This window comes from Microtus ochrogaster, unplaced genomic scaffold (assembly GCF_000317375.1).
Source record: "Microtus ochrogaster isolate Prairie Vole_2 unplaced genomic scaffold, MicOch1.0 UNK60, whole genome shotgun sequence".
Classification (NCBI taxonomy): Eukaryota; Metazoa; Chordata; class Mammalia; order Rodentia; family Cricetidae; genus Microtus; species Microtus ochrogaster.
Window position 1 is genome coordinate 791006 of NW_004949158.1, and position 15672 is coordinate 806677.

Genomic DNA, 15672 nt, shown 5'->3' on the forward strand with positions numbered 1-15672 from the left:
ACCACACTGATGAGGATCACACTCAGGTCAAGTCTGTTGGAAATTGAGAATATCTTCAGCAGCTGACTGAGATGAATAGTTTGCCCAAAGTTATGGGTTTTGGTGTTTTTTTTTTTTAAGTTTACAATTAAATCATTTTTCCTATTTTCTCTTCCAGCCTTCCCTTACACATCCTTCCTTGTTCTCATTCAAATTTGTGGCCTCTTCTTTATAACTGTTACATGTGTGTATGCCTAAATACAAAATGCAAACCGCTTGGTCCATGTGATGTCACTTGTGCATAGCCTGGTTAATAGAAGCTCAGAGACAGGTCCTGGGGTTCAACTGAAGACAGAAAAGCAAAACAGCCAGCCACTGGCTCTTAACCTCTGTCTCAGTCTGAAATGGCAATGCTTCTCCAGGAATCCTCACAATGTCCTTCTGTACATGTGTTGCTTTTATTGGTTGGTGAATAAAGCTGTTTTGGCCAATGACTTAGCAGAGTAAAAAGCCAGGCGGGAAATCCAAACAGAAAGAGTGACAGAGTAGGCGGAGTCGAGGAGATGCCACCTCAGGGGTAACATGCCTGAGCCATTGGCCAGTGTTGTAATGAATATAGTTTCTGTGTGATTACTCATGTCTGGGTGGCTGGGAAACGAAGCAATCTCCGTATACACTTGTGTGTATGTTTTTAGGGGTGACCATTCGGTATTGAATCGCCATTTCTTGTGCTCTTCCACATTCGTGTACGTAGTAGACCAGACTCGCACTATGTAGACAAGCATGTCCAGGAACTCAGATCTGCCTCCCGAGTGCTGACATGAGAGTGTACACCACCTCGTGTTGAACGTCAGAGCGACAAACGGGGTATTGGCTGCACGTCGGAGTTTCACCCTCCCCAGCACGTAGCTCACGACAAATCAAGTCAGGCAGAGTGCCTGGAAGACGTGAAGAAAGAAGTTAATGATAGACTTGGGTAACTGAATGTTTGAGTACTTATGGGAAATGACAGCCCACGCTTGCCTGGCCCGAAGCCAGGCTGTATCTGGGCTAAAGTGATTGGGGGTGGCGTGCAGGCGTGCAGCTTAAGTACATTACTTTGTGACACAGGGTCTCCATGTCGTCCTGGAACTCTCTTACACAGACCAGGCTGGCCTTAAAATCCCAGCCATACCTGCCTTTGGGATAGAGGCCTTGCCCTGGACCCTTAGATTCAGTGACTGTTTACTTCATACTCTGGACTAAGGTGACAAACTTAAATTGCAAACAGTTGCATCTGTGGGTATAGACTGGAGGTTGGTTTGTGCATGTTCATCACTGTGCCCTAATCCTACCCTTAACTGTAATGTGGCCTCACTTTCAAGAGGGGATTAAAAAGAAGAAAACTCCTAATGCATTTGCAACAAGAAAACCGTTGTCTCTGGGCAAATGAAGCCAGAACTGAGTGTGCTTGAGAGGCAGGAGAAGGAGGATAAAGAGTTTGAGCAGGGGAACTAAAGAGATAGCTCAGGGCTAAAAAACACTTGAGTGCTCTGAGATTCCAGGTGTGGTTGCCAGCACCCAGGTCAGGTAGCTCATAACTCTTAATTCCAGGTCCAGGGGATAGCCTACACCCTCTTCTGCCTCTGAGGACACCTGTACTTATATAATACATAATTTAAAAAATACTAAAAAGCTGGAGGTTTGGGAGGCAGAGGCAGGCAGATCTCTGAGTTCCAGAACAGCCTGGGCTACACAGAAAAATCCTGTATTGAAGAGAAAAGCTAGAGGTCAGCCTAGGCTACATAGAACCCTGCAGCCCTGGCTGTCCTGGAACTCATCTCACTCTGTAGACCAGACTGACATCAAACTGCCTGCCTCTGCTTCCCAAGTGCTGGAATTGAAAGTATGGGCCACCATACTTTCATTCATATCCAACAGCATTTTTTGGTTTGGTTGGTTGATTTTAGTTTTTAAGACAGGGATTCTCTGTGTAGCCCTGGAACTAGCTGTTAGACCAGGCTGTCCTCAACTCACAGATCCGCCTGCTTCTGCCTCCCAGTGCTGGGATTAAAGGTGTGTACCACCGCCCAGCTGCAGTTTTTGGTTTGATACAGGCTTTTCTGTGTGGCATTCGGAACTGGAACCAGGGCCCTGACTAGGCAAGTGCATCTTGCCTCATGGGGGCGGGGTATTTGTCTAAACAGACTGGACTTGAAGTCTTTATCCTTGTCAGTCAGGTTGTTTCCCTACTTTAAGAATTACAGTCTGGGGAGATGGAGGTGAACATGTTACTCAGGATAGCACATTGCTGGAATGGATGAAGGCTGTGGAGTTGAGTGCATTACCAACCCCAAGGCCTCCTTCCTGCAGGCTGATGTCTTAGAGGCTGCATTCCTGTGCTTCCTTCTGAGTAGCCAGCCCAGTTAAATGATTAACTCAGGAAGCCAGAGGCCCACACTCAGCCCCTCACAGAGCTGGTGTGGAGATCAGCGTCACTATCCTGAGATCAGCGTCAGAAATAAACACTAATGACACCAGGGTAGGGCTGAGAATAGCTCAGTCAGCGATAGAGTTGCATGCCTTCCTTGCATGCAGCAGGCGACGGGCCCAGTCCCTAGGACAAACAAAAATATCTTCATGGGTGTCCTACAGCCTACCCCCACCCTTTTTTTTTTTTTTTTTTTTTTTTTTTTGTAATTGTGAGAGGATCTCATGTATCACAGGCTGGTGACCTCAAATTCACTGCGTAGTCGAGGTTAACCTTCCTTACCTGGATTACAGGCATTTGCCATGTCTGGTTTAGGTAGCACTGGGGGTCAAACCCAGAACCTGAGAGGTGCTGGGTTAGCACTCTGCCAACTGAGCTACATCTGCCCCAGAGGTGCTTTTGAGCAAAGTCACCTAAACAGGATATTGCTGGGAGGGCTGTGAACTCATGCATTGTACTGTCAAGTGCAAAGTAGTCTTACAGATCTAGGCGCTGGGCACGATGACTCATGCCTGTAAATCCAGCATTTAGGTTTTGTGTGTAGGATTTTTGTCAGTTTGAAGCCAGGAAGCTGCAGAATAAAATAATTGAAGTGCTTGCCTCACAAATAGGACCAGAGTTTGAGCCCCAGAACATCCTCACTGGCCTGTTTGTAATCTGCAGTGCCTGGGAGGCAGAGACAGGAGGATCCGTGGGCTCGCAGCCTAGCCTGTTCTAGCATCATTGGTGAAGGCTCATGAGAGACCCTATCTCAAGAGGAGATGGTGTTCCTAAGGATGTTGCTTGAGGCTGTCCGGGCATCCGTGTGTATGGATGCTTACGCCATACACAAAACAATCATTCCTTTAAAAAAGGAAGGGAGAAAAAGTATATGTAAATCAGAATGTGCTTGGATATTCTGTAGGGCAGGGTAGCAGCAATGAATAAAGAGCAACTGGTAAGGGCGAAGCTCATTGGTTAGCAAAGTCTTTCCAAATCTATTCACCCTCTGAAAAGTGCCGAGTCTGCATCCTGGTCAAGCATCTCCCTTGTCAGAAGAGGCCAGAACAAAAGCCAAAGGTTGTTCCAGGCGGAGGTTCTGGAAATAAACAGGAACAAGAGGGGCCAAATCCTGGGGATCCAGAGCCAATCTCAAGCACCCCACACAAAGAGAATGAAGTGACTTCTGTCCCCAGCAATTCACAGTCTGGTTTGTGATCCTTTCCCTTGGCTTTGAAATTCATGATGTGATTGTTTTTTATTTGTGGATTTCCTTTGCTAATATGCTTTGCTGATTCCAGAATTAAAACTTAGCATTTCCTGAGCTTATGCTGGCCAGATCCCAAGAGGAAATAGCTAGAAGCCTTTAAGAGAGCCAAGGAGAAACTGGACTGGGATTAAAAGTCACCTGGTATGCTGACAATCTGTATGTCACTTAGTGTGTTCAGTCTGTGTGTCACCTGGTGTGTTCTCAGTCTGTGTGTCCCCTGGTGTGCTCACAGTCTGTGTGTCCCCTGGTGTGTTCACAGTCTGTGTGTCCCCTGGTGTGCTCACAGTCTGTATGTCCCCTGGTGTGCCCACAGTCTGTGCTGTGGCTCTTGTTTTATCCTCCCTTCCCTCTCTCATTCCTCTTTAAGGCCTGGGTGCTTTCACCAGGCTGTTTGTGGGCTTTTAGAATGGGACACTGTGGAGGTGGTAGATAACATTTTTCCTTTTAAATTCCAGGTGCTGGGCCAGCGAGATGGCTCAGTTGGTGAAGGTGCTTTCCCAGCCTGACAACCTGAGTTTAAACCCCAGAATCCACATGGTAGAACAGAACTGATTCCCAAAAATTGTAAATTGTCCTCTGACCTCCACCCCCCCCTCTCTCTCACACACATACACCATACACACATGCAATAAGTCAATAAGTGTAAATTTACAAAACTAAATTCTCCTTAGTCCCAGTACTTGGGAGGCAAAGGCAGACAGATCTCTGTGAGTTTGAGGCCAGCCTGTTTTACAGAGTTCTAGGACAACCAGAGCTACAAAATGAGTCCCAATCTCAAAAATAAACAAGTAAATAAAACTCCACGTACTATTTTGTTTCTCAAATGGAATGGGTGAGTCCACAGGCCTCCTACAGCAGAAGCTCCCTAAAGCCTTATCTCCCCTACCGCCCCCACATACCTATCATCTTCCAGGCCTGATAGTCCACCCCATCTGCTCTCCCCGCATTTGGCCTGCTTCCTAATAACCTCCCTGACTCCTCCTAACTCTGTACTTCATTCCCTTCCGACACCGTTGCCAAAATGATTTTTCTAAAAGGACAAAATTTCTTAGCATTGTTACTTTAAAATAAAAAACTATTCAACTTTTATAACTTTAAACAAACGCAATAAAGATAAAAATAATAAAAATCATGTCACTCCTCTACCTAAATAAAACCCTACTGCTTGAGGATAAAGTCCAAACTCCTTGGCCCACTCCGTAGGGCCCCTCCCTGATAGCTCCTGTCTACTGGCCATCTTCCAGTGCCAATCCTCAACCTGTTCTCCACCCCAACTGCCCCGCTCCACAAGACCTGTTCCAGAACACCCTGCCCTCTGTCCCACACCACCTCCAGTGTGCCCTTTGCTAGTGCTGCAAGGTGAACCACCAGATCTCTACTGGACTAGCCTGAGGTGAACAAGGAACAACACGCAAAATGAGAGTCGCCTTTTGATTTTTAGAATCTAAGGAGGTTTCTGCAGGAGGGTCATGCTTACAGAAAAGGCAGGCCATGTGGGATTCCCCTCTGTATGCTGTGAATACCATTGGTGAATAAAGAAGCTGTTTCAGCCAGTGGCTTTGTAGAGTAGAGCTAGGCAGGGAAAACTAAACTGAATGCTGGGAGAAAGAAGGTGGAGTCAAGAGACGCCATGGAACCACCAGAGGGAAAAGACACAAGTTGCTAGTTGGAACCTTGCTGGTAGGCCACAAGCCTCATGATAAAATATAAAATAATAGAAATTGGTTAATTCTAGATGTAAGAGCTAGCTAGCCATACATTTAAGCTATTGGAAAAACTATTGCAAATAATATAGTTTCTTTCTTTCTTTCTTTCTTACTTTTTTTTTCGAGACAGGGTTTCTCCGTAGCTTTTGGTTCCTGTCCTGGAACTAGCTCTTGTAAACCAGGCTGGCCTCGAACTCACAGTGATCCGCCTGCCTCTGCCTCCCAAGTGCTCGGATTAAAGGCGTGCACTGCCACCGCCCGGCTAATAATATAGTTTCTGAGTGATTATTTTGGGTTTAAGGGTGGGAGACAAACAAGCAGCCTACAACAACAGGCAGGGTGGAACCACACTACGAGAAAAGCTTGCAGAGCAATCGAGTGTGGACCAGTGGTGCAAGTGATTGGCAAATTTGCTACTCAGGCTATAATCTGGGCTAGGCTGGTCTCTGTTCTGCAGCAGCTTTCAGTCTGTGGGGAGCAATAAAAGGAAATGACCACAACACTGCATGGTGAGGACTGTAAACTCCACAAGCAGCGAGAGCCATGGACAGATCAGTGAGTTGCTGGAGGCTTGTGTGTGGGCTGCTCCATAGGACAAACAGCCTATAGTTCTGCATGCTCATACTCAATACAAAATGACTCTGTGGCCAAGTACGTGGAGTTCCTTCCCCATTCCAATTGGAGTCCTGCAAAGAAACTTAATCCCCACACCAGCTTCTGTATAGACCCAAGGCTTGAGAGTCCACTGTCGGTGGTAGGCTTACCCTCAACTTCTCTAATTGACAAGAGAGAGACAGAAGAGGTAACATAAATGCTCCCAAGTTAGACGCTTATTTTTGGTTGTGAGGAAGCTCCTAAAAAGACCTCAAGAAAGCCTACTTGAGACTTCTTCCAAAAGATAAATGAAAAGCTTTTGCAACTGATTTGGTAGGGAAAAAATGAATTTGCCCAGTTGACCTCCTCACCCTGAACTCCTAAAGCAGCTAGGTAATGGAGCTGTAGGTCTAGCCTGAGCTGCGTAGTCCTAGCTCCGGGGTGGGGGTGGAGAGGTCATTTGAGGCCAACCAGGGAGGGTGGGGGAGGAAGTGTGAGGGAGAACAGAATAGGGAAGTAGGAAAAGAGCCCGCTGGCTGGAGATGGAGTGCTCGTCTCTAATGGGTAAGGTCCTGGGTTGAGTCCACAAAGCTAAGTGTAGGAGGAGGCTGCACGTATGTTTCCCAGCCGCCCAGACCCGAATAATCACACAGAAACTATATTAATTATAACACCACTTGGTCAATAGTTTAGGCATATTCCTAGCTAGCTCTTACATCTTACATTAACCCATTTCTCTTAATCTGTGTGTCACCACGAGGCTGTGGCCTTCTGGTAAGGTTCCGGCATCTTTCTCCTTCAGCAACAACATGGCATCTCTCTGACTCCGCCTAGTTTCTTTCTCTGTTTGGATTTCCCACCTGGCTTTACTCTGCCGAGCTATTGGCCAAAAACGCTTTATTCATCAACCAATAAAAGCAACACATATATATAACATCCCACATCAGCTAAATCCTCAGATCAACTATGTTTGCTTTTTTAATGACTTTCCTACCCTAGGCAGAAATGTTTTTATTCTCCCCTCCCCCTGCCACCTCCCCTCCTTCCTTAGAAGTTCTAGGGATGGAGCCCTGTGGTTTTATCACATCCCAGCCTGTAGTCAGGATCTAAACTCATTCTTGTTCTTGCTAGAGACAATGTTTGGACTGTCTGGGGAGGTTGCACGGTTGTCAGAGTGCTGGATGAGCGAGCATGAAGCAGTGGGTTGATCTCAGCCCTGCCAAAGTCAGGTACAGTGGTGTGTACTGCAGCCCCAACACTAGGAGGGGAAAGAGGGTCATTGCTGCCTACAGAAGCAACCCCCCAACACGTGTTAAATGTGGCGCGCTCCCCTCACCACCTCTGGTTGCTGAGCTTGCCCAGTGTGCCATCACTCCTAGTTTATGCCGTGAGGGCCGGGCAAGCACTCTACCAACTGAGCACCAAAACCAAATTAACTTCAGCTGTTGGTGAGGTTTATTTAATGCCTCCCAATTTTCATGAGCTAATCAAGCCTATATGTCAAGAATATTAATAATCGGGTAGTGGTGGAAATCCCTGCAGAGGCAGGTCGGTCTCTGTGAGTCTGAGGCCAGCCTGGTCTATAGTGTCAGTTCCAGGACAGCCAGGGTTATAGCATAAAACCCTGTCTTGAAAACAAACAACAAACAAAAAAATTAAGAGCCAGGTGTGGTGGAGTGGTGCACGCCTTTAATCCCAGTCCTGGGGAAGGAAGGAGGTTAGGGCTGAAGGGAGGAGGAGTCAGGTAGATCTCTGTGAGTTCATACTCAGCCTGGTTTACCTATTGAATTCCAGGACAGCCAGGACTACACAGTGAGACCCTGCCTCAAAAACAGCTAAATAAATAGGAATTCTAATTAATAAATAGCATTTAAAACTATTAAAAACAGTGAAGAACTCAGCATGTAAAATATACAGAAGAAATAATGTTTGGTTTTATTGTTCTGTTTTGAGACAGGGTTTCTCTATATAGCCCCTGGCTGTCCTGGAACTTGCTCTGTAGACCAGGCTGGGTTTGAACTCACAGAGATTCACCTGCTTCTGCCCCTCAAGTAGCACACTTTTAATTCCAGCACTCGGGAAGCAGAGGCAAGCTAGTCTCTGTGAGGTTGAGACCAGCCTGGGCTACCGAGTGAGTTCCAGGACTGGTTCCATAGTTACTGAGAAATCCTGTCTCAAAATAAAACAACAAAAAGATTCTGACATCAGCTTCTGGCCTCTACATGTGTGAATGTGCATGCATGCACATAGAATTGTTATTACAAAGTGGGGTTTTTGTTTGTTTGTTTGTTTTAAGAATGTATCTTACAGCCTGGCAGTGGTGGCGCACACCTTTAATCCCAGCACTCAGGAGGCAGAGGCAGGCAGATCTCTTGAATTTAAGGCCAGCCTGGACTACAGAGTGAGTTCCAGGACAGCCCGAGCTGTTACAGAGAAACCCTGTCTTGAAAACAAACAAAAATAATGTATCTTAAATAGTTGAGTAAAATATTTTATATACAATCTTTGCTTCAAAAGCAAGTCAGTCCCTTGTAGTACCATTTCATTTAGGTCTTGTATCATCCTTTATGGCATTGCACATGGATTACACGTAACATAATCTGAAGTTAAGAAAAGCAATTGTTGCCTGAAAAGAATTATTCTAGGCGAACATTCAGTTGTAGCAGCAGAGTCTGAGCCTCCAAGAGTCTAGTATCTGCCAAAAAGGAATCGGTAGGTGGTGTCCATGAGTCAGATTTTCGACATATTTCCTAGCAACTATTTCCCAAGTGCTAGCAACAGTTCTTCTGCCACGCAAGAAGATGACGCATTTCTATGATTGCACACGGCTGTGCCTCCCGATCAGAATCTCATCCACTTCCTTACTCAGTGGCCCTGTTAGGTCTCTGGTCCTTCCCAGCCTTGAGCTGTTAATCTCCTTCATTTTTCTTTCTCAGAGACGTGAATTCCATATGCCTCTTAGCGACAGTTTCTCCTGCCTGCTCCTCTGGAATTATTTTATCTTTTTTGGTTTACTTCTGGTACTTACTTCTGTTGCCTCACTTAGGTTGGAGTGAAAATCCAGGTGTGGCTGGTTCTCTGAAGGTCGGGGATGCATCTCTCTCTCTGCAGGCTGTTCTGAGAAGGACGGCAGCTCCCACAGACGCATCCTCAGCAGAGGCCCAGTGAGATGCCTCGGGTGGGCGGATGCAGCAGTTTCTTCTTTGCTCTGCTAGACTTCCAGGTCACGGGCTCCCTGTGACCCCAGGTGACCTGGATCTGGACGAGGAGAAAGAGGTTCATGTGGCTCTCCTGATCATCTACTTATCCTGTGACAGCCTGGTGGCTTTGAAAAGATAAGTCACAGGCTTGTTGCTGTTATTTTGAGACAAAGTCTTACTATGTGGCTCTCGCTGGCCTGGCCTGGCGCTCTTGATGGAAAACAGGGTGTCCTTGAACTTACAGAGATTCACCTCCTTCTGCCTCCCTAGTGTTGGGATTAAAGGTATGTCACTGTATCCAGCTTGGTTTTTAAAGTCTTAATGTCAAAACTAGAATTAGGGGCTGGGATATAGCTCAGTTGGTAGAGAGCTTAACTAGTGTGCAGGAATAACTGGGTGTAGGGTTTTGTTTGTTTTTTTGTTTTTCCCTCTCCTTTGACTTTTTGCTCTTTTTTTTTGGGGGGGGGCTGTAACCCAGTTCCCAAATAAATACATGGAGGCTAATTCTTAATTATGAATGCCCAGCCTCAGCTTGGCTTGTTTCTAGCCAGCTTTCCTTAAATTATCCTGTCAACCTCTTTTGTCTTTCTCTATTCTATGTATGTTTCTTTTTTTTTATTTATTTATTTATAGTATACAATATTCTGTCTGTGTGCATGTCTGCAGGCCAGAAGAGGGCACCAGACCTCTTTACAGATGGTTGTGAGCCACCATGTGGTTGCCGGGAATTGAACTCAGGACCTTTGGAAGAGCAGGCAATGCTCTTAACCTCTGAGCCATCTCTCCAGCCCCTCTATGTATGTTTCTTAACTTCTTACTCCAAGACTTGCTGTGTAGCTGGGTGGTTGGGTGGCTGGCCCCTGAAGTCCTCCTCTCTGCCTTCTCTTGCTCCTTGAGCGTCCCAGGGTCCTCCTATTTATTCTCTCTGCCTGCCAGCCCCACCTATTTCTCTCTCCTGCCTTGCTATTGGCCATTAAACTCTTTATTAGACCAATCAGGTGTTTTAGACAGGCAAAGTATCACAGAGCTAAACAAATGTAACATAAAAGAATGCAACACATCTTTGTATCATTAAACAAATGTTCCACAGCATAAACATATGTAACACATCTTAAACTAATAGTCCACAACACCTGAGTTCCATCTCTAGCACCACATAAACCAGGTGTGGCGGTACACACTTGTGATGCCAACACTATAGAGGCAAAATGATTAGGAATTCAAGGTCACCTTCAGCTGCATAGCAAGTTCAAGGTCAGTATCTGATACTTGAGATTCTGCATGTAAAAAAAATCATAAAATAAAGCATAAATTAGAGAAGCTAGAGAGACCCTAGTCTAGAGTAAGGACAAGTATTGAAGAAGACACTTGACATTGTCTTCTGACCTCAGTATACACATGTGTTTATATTTGTACACATGTACATGCATATTTTACACATACAGGTAATAATGATTTGGTAACCGATAGTTTCCTTGAAGTATTAATAAGAGATTTCTTTTCCTGTCTGTTTTTTGACACTGGGTTTCTCTGTGTAGGCCCCACTGTCCTGGAACTCGATCTGTAGACCAGGTTGGCCTTGAACTCACAGAAATCCTCCTACCTCTGCTGCAATTAAAGGAGTTCAACACCACTACCTGGCTTGATAAGAGACTTATGGTGAATAACACCCCCCCCCCTTTCTTTTTGATCTGTTTTGTTTTTCAAGACAGGGTCTCTCTGTGTAATATCCCTAGCTGTCCCAGAACTCACTCTGTGAACCAGGTTGGTCTCAAATTCACTGAGATCCACCTGCTTCTGCCTCCTACATTCTGGGATTAAAGGTGTGCACCATCACCGCCCAGCACAGTTTCCTAACCTTCTTAATCATCTGCCTAAAAGGAATATAAATTCTGTGTGTGTGTGTGTGTGTGTGTGTGTGTGTGTGTGTGTGTGTTTTAGTGCTAGGGATCAAATGTGCTCTTAGACCAGGCTGGCCTCAAACTGACAGAGATCTACCTGTCTCTGCCTCCTGAGTGCTTGGATTAAAGATACCACCTGGCTTTATTTATTTATTTGTAATTACATTTATGTATTTGGTTTATGTCTCTTTCCCTCCTTCTTCCTCCCTCCCCCTCCCTTTACCTCCTTCCCTCCTCCCTGTCACTAAACCCTGAGCTTAAAGGTTTGGTCAGACTGCCTGACCATTGAGCTCTAGGGACCCGCCTGTCTCTGCTCTCCTTCCTGCACCAGGGTAGCAGCCGTAGACCGGCTCCTTACACGGTGCCGGAGATCTGAACTCAGGTCCTCCTGTTTGTATGGCTGACGCCTTACCCCCAAGCATCTCCCCAGCCCAGGAATTCTCATCAGATTTATTTTCCTCCCGTAGACTGAGTTTATAATTTGTGCTAGCCAGATCGGCCTTCAGTTTGTTTCTGCTCCAATTGCTTTAGCTCTCGAGGACTGTGACTGAAAAACACACTCTCCCTTGTCGGCTTCTGCCTTCTGATGCATGTAGTCGTTTCCCTGAGGTTTTCAAGGTCTAAACCGCGTAGTCCAGGCATCCCCGGTACACAGACTGGGTCACTGCAATTAGGCGACAACAATGAGCTGAACAACAAAGGGGACATCGCTCCCATGAGCATGACGTCAGGACCTGTCAGCCCGGCTCTCCCAGGCACCCCACACATCCCATCTGGGTCAAGCCAGTCTGGAGACTATCCCAGGATGCTGAGCTGCACGTGCTGCTCAGGAGGTGCCAGGCCCCTTGGGCACCTGCCTTTATAGGGTCAGCCCAGCCCTTTGCACAGGATCCCTCTGCGACGTTTCTGTCACTTGGCATTGAGTATTGCACAGTCCATAATACAGTGAGAAGATGGACTGGTGTCCTGAGGTCAGGAAAACTTGGGGTCAAGCCTGGCACTCCCTGGCCACGTGGCTCAGGGCCTCTAAAATGAGGGTAAGCAGAGTGGGATGAGTCCGGGCACTCAGCACACCGCGGGCGCTGGAGGAGTTGTGAACAGAAAGTGATTTGAGATAGGGGTGGGGCAGGAGGCAGAGGCAGGGCTGTCTGCGCGCCTCCAAAGCTACCACTGGCCCCGCTGAGGTCCGGGCTCCACCCATCTGGCTGCGTCCCAGAAGACACAGCCTCATTGCAGCTGCCAACTGCCCTCTGACTCCCGGGGTGGTAACTGGGTACCAGAACTCACGTCTGCCTGGCCCTGCTTGCCAGAGAACCAGTCACAGCAGCAGAAAGTTGGCTCTGTCCCTCCCCCTACTCCCAGATCCCATGTGAGGGTTCCCATGTTGATCCCATCTGTAGGGGCCTGCATAGTGAAGGCCTGGGAAGGGCGGTTCTGAAAAGCCTTCTGTCAGGGAGAGACAGGAAACAGGTGAGGGCGGGCTGGGTCTGCTGCTCAGCCTAGAGTGGACGGCGTTGTGCCTGGAGCGCACCCTGAACGGTTCTTGGCACTCAGCCACAGGTGCTGAGTAAGTGTGGGCTCAGGTCCACATTCCTGTTGTTACTGCTCCCTGCCTGCCGTGGGTGAGCACTGTGCTGGGCTCAGGGGGCTCGACAGCAAGTAAGTCGTAACTTCTGGTAGCATATAGACTAAAGAGGAGGCAGATCATAAAGTAAATTAGTAAGCTTAAATGTGGTGTCATAAAAACCTGAAATACTCAGTGTTAAAGGTGACTCTGCTGCCTGTCTTTAATGGGACAGGTGAGGAGGCCAATGATGTCCTTCCTGAAGAAGGGACCCCTAATGTGGCAAAGTGACAATACCCACTTCCACCTTCAGGGACATATCCGTGTGTGCCAGTGCTGGAAGGCGGAGGAGGCCTGACATTTGCCGGGTGTGGACAGGTCCGTCTCAGTGGGGGCCCAGTGCAATGGGTAAAGGGAGTGGGCACAAGATGAGGCCAGAGAGGGAAGCAGGGCAAGGTGACCACATGGGGCACAGCAGTCTTTCTGGAGACCCTGGGCTTTAGCTGGTGGGCAACAGGGTCCCAGGGGAGGCCTTTAAGCTGGGGGTGGGGAGGGGCATCGTTCTCTTTTCAGCCGTATCTCTCTGATGTGGTTTGTGCACCAGACTGACAGGAGGCAGGACTGCCTGCAAGATTTCATTTAAAATTGGGCCATCTGGTCTGGAAATAATGGCAGCCTGGAGGAGGATGGGGCTGGGAGAGGGAGGGGAGCGGGCAGAGTGAGCCTGAGGAGGATAGGGGAGGCTGAACAGCAGGGATGAAGGGTGGGGTCTGGTAGAAACACGGGGTGCCTGCCAGGTTAGGCAGCAGGTGCCGACTGATAGGGTGGGCACCCATCTACTGACACTTGATCCCAGGGAGGTGCCCACTCACAACTCCCTGTCCTGGACTGGGCTCACAGAAAGCCCCTTCCCTCCACCCCGCCCTGCTTGGTAATCTGCAGGCAATTCAATCCCACCAACCAAGCCATTCAGAGCCAGGAGCCCAAGAGACATCTCCCCAGATTCACCTAGTGGGGTTCTGCTGAGCAGAAACTAAAGGAAAGATGGGAGGGTGGGGTGAGCCGCGGAGAAGAGAGCTGTGATCACTTGCTCTTCTATCAGGCCCTCTTTCATAGACGACGCTAGGCTTTGCACTCCCCTGATGGAAACACAGAGGTCGCCACAAGCCCCACTGTAATAGGAAGCCCCCAGCCTCTTCCTGATTAGATGACCTGAATGTCCTATGTCCTCCTGTGGTGAGGTCCAGCATAGAAACATCCCCTGTGATCTAGACCCAACCACTGGCCAGTGAATCCACCCCTACAGACCCAGGCGTTCTCCAGAGGCCTCCTGCTACCAGAGATAAGAACCCCATTGCCGGGGGTGACTTAGAAGCAACTTCTTTTTTTAATTTTATTTCTTTTAAATATTTTATGGTTTATTTAACTTTATTTTATGTGCATTGGTGTGAAGGTGTCAGATCCCCTGCAACTGGATCTTCAGACAGTTGTGAGCTGCCATGTGGGTGCTGGGAATTGAACCCGGGTCCTCTGGAAGAGCAGTCAGTGCCCTTAACCACCGAGCCATCTCTCCAGTCCCTAGAAGCAACTTCTTTAACTTTTAATTTTTTTTAAATGATGTTTTCTTTTTTTTTCCAAATATTTATTTATTTATTTTGTATACAATATTCTGTTTGTGTGTATGCCTGCAGGCCAGAAGAGGGCACCAGACCCCATTACAGATGGTTGTGAGCCACCATGTGGTTGCTGGGAATTGAACTCAATACCTTTGGAAGAGCAGGCAATGCTCTTAACCTCTGAGCCATCTCTCCAGCACCTAACTTTTAATTTTTATTGCTGGGATTGAACTCAGAGCCTTGCACATCTACCAGGATCTGCACTTCAAGCCAAGTTAGAGTAAACAGACAATTTATTTCACTTATTTTTTTATGCAGTCCTGGGAATTGAACCTAGGGTCTCGCACACGCTAGGCAAAAGTGCTCTACAATGGAGATATATTTCCAGGCCTTTAGATATTTTTTATTTTTGAGGCACTGTAGTGATGTCATGGTGGTTAAGAGTTTGCTCTTCTTCCAGAAAACCCAAGTTCGGTTCCTAGCACCCATGTCCAGCTCACTCTCGCTTGTAGCCCCAGCTCCAGGAGATCTTTGGCCTCCACGGGTAACCCCCCCCCAACACAGATACACACATAAATTAAAATAAAAAATATTGTGTTTTTAAATGTTTCTTATTTTTAAAAATAATTCTTACCTTATTTATTTATTTAAGATGATGTCTTGCTAAGTTACTCAGACTGAACTGAACTCACTCTGCCATCCAGCCAGGCTTTGAACTTCCAATCCTCTGCCCTAGCCTCCCATTAGGCCAATATTTTATTTATTTATTTTTAAATCAAATACATTTATTTACTTGTGCGGGGGGAGGATGCATATGGAGATCAGAGGACATCCTGACAATGCTGATTTTCTTCCTCTGCCGTATAGATCTGGGGGTCAAATCAGGCTGGCTCAGCATCAAATGTGTTTTACCTTTGCTTCTGTTCGTTTGTTTCTGTTCTTGGTTTTTCACATTTCATTTATTTTTACATGTATTAGTGTTTTGCCTGGCCTGCATTATGTTTATGTGAGGGTTTTGGATCTTGGAGTTACAGACAGTTGTGAGCAATGTGGGTGCTGGGATTTGAACCCAGGTCCTCTGGAAGAGCAGTCAGTGCTCTTAGCCGCTTAGCTACCTCTTCAGCCCTCTTGTTTTGTTTTTAAAGATTTAATTATTTAGCTGGGTGTTGGTGGCGCACGCCTTTAATTTTAGCATTTGGGAGGCAGAGGCAGGCGGATCTCTGTGAGTTGGGGGGGGGTGTCTTCAAAGTGAGTTCCAGAACAGGCTCCAAAGCTACACAGAGAAACTCTGTCTCAAAAAACAAAACAAAACAAAACAAAAAAAGATTTATTTATATTGTTCTTTGTCTGCATATGTATTAACACACCAGAAGGGAGCATTGAAATTCATGAA